Here is a 1,668-nt window from a genome sequence, read left to right on the forward strand (position 1 = left end):
TACCCTAGAAATCAAAAGAAAGTACCGACGTGGTGGCCACGTATCCAAACCTAGTTTCACCAGACATCACATGCAAGTCATCCTCAAATCTAGATTCGAAAGTCTCTGTCAATGCCTCCTCTTGCTCTTTAACCTTGGTTGGATGTTTGACAATCGATGTCTCCTCCTGCTTATTAGGTGACTTTCTCTCTTTACTCAATTCTGGATATGAACCTTTTATGCCGACATAAGCCCCTTGTACATGAGCCACAACTCTTGGAATGAAGGGAGCTCTGTCTTGAAAGTTGCATTGAGATCTAGCTCGACCGCCACCCCTTCTGCTTGCCCCTCGTCGAGAAGCACCTCTTTTTTGGTTTCCAGCCCAATTTCCAAAGCCACTTTTTGGAATATTAAAGTTATAAATCCTTGAGTAGTTTGGAGCATTGTTCTGTAGCCATTTATTATTCGACACATTAGAAAGAGGAACTCTAGTTCGACTTGACACCCCTTGGGGTTTCTGATCGACAGTAACCACCGTTCGCATTTGCTACTTAATAGGGACGCTTGCAGAGTCTTGACTTTTATTACCCTACTTTAGTCGAGCTTGTCTTAATTCTTTCTGATACACATGTTCTCGACTCTTTTTGTATGAGTCAAAAGCCTTAGCAGCTGAAGTGTTAAACAAAGCACTACATCGAGGACAGATAGCAATATTTCCTTCCTCTTCTCTTTTTCTTAGCAAAAAATCCAACAAATTCTCCCGTGCTTTTGGGTAAACAGACCTTTTTGCTTCGAACATGTCTAGCTCAAATTGGTCATCTTTTTCCATAGGCTCGGCTGAAGCCATCTTGATTGAGAAAACCATTTCTTCAGTTTCAGCAAAGTTTGACGTGACCTGGAAAGGATCAGAATCCATTTTAATCTCAGGTTTCTCTACCAACTTTTGTCAACCATCTTTGATCGCCTTCTGTATCAAGTTTTTAAAATGCACACAATTATTAGTATAGTGGCCATGAGCTTGATGAAATTTACAAAATTCTTGTTTCCAATTTCAAAAATAGATAGCATTCTTTTTCCTTCAGGAAGTACAAGTTGTTTGTATTTTAAGGGAATGTCGAACATTTGTTCTGCTTTTATCAAGTTGAAGGAATAACTTCTTTCCCTTGACAAAGGAGTTTTGTCTTTTGCTGGATTAAGAGATCGACACATATAAGGAGGTCCATCTTTTAGTTTTGTAGCAAAGGCAGACTCTTTATTCGACTCTTCTTCACTCATACAATCATTATAATTCACTTTCTTATTAAAGAAAGTTTTTCTTTTGCTCGACTCATGTTCTTCTTTTTCTTTATTTAACTTTTAAATTTGTTGAACCTTATCGGCTAACTAAGCCAAGTCTAAGAATTGCTGAGTTACTAATTTCTTTCGAATATCGAAGTCAAGACAATTGATAGCCATTTTGAATATTCAGATTCAGGAATAGGAGTAAAATATTTGTTTCTCTTATTCTTGAATCGTTTCAAATAGTCATCGATCAACTCAGATTTCTCCTTTTTCACTATGAAAAAATCAAACAAAGTTACTTTCATTTCACCTCTAAAGAATTAATTATGAAAACTTCTTTCGAACCGAATCCAGCTATGGATTGAGTTAAGTTGCAAAATTTAAAACCATATGAATGCATTCTTTATT

Source organism: Arachis hypogaea, chromosome 20 (genome assembly GCF_003086295.3).
Source record: "Arachis hypogaea cultivar Tifrunner chromosome 20, arahy.Tifrunner.gnm2.J5K5, whole genome shotgun sequence".
NCBI lineage: Eukaryota > Viridiplantae > Streptophyta > Magnoliopsida > Fabales > Fabaceae > Arachis > Arachis hypogaea.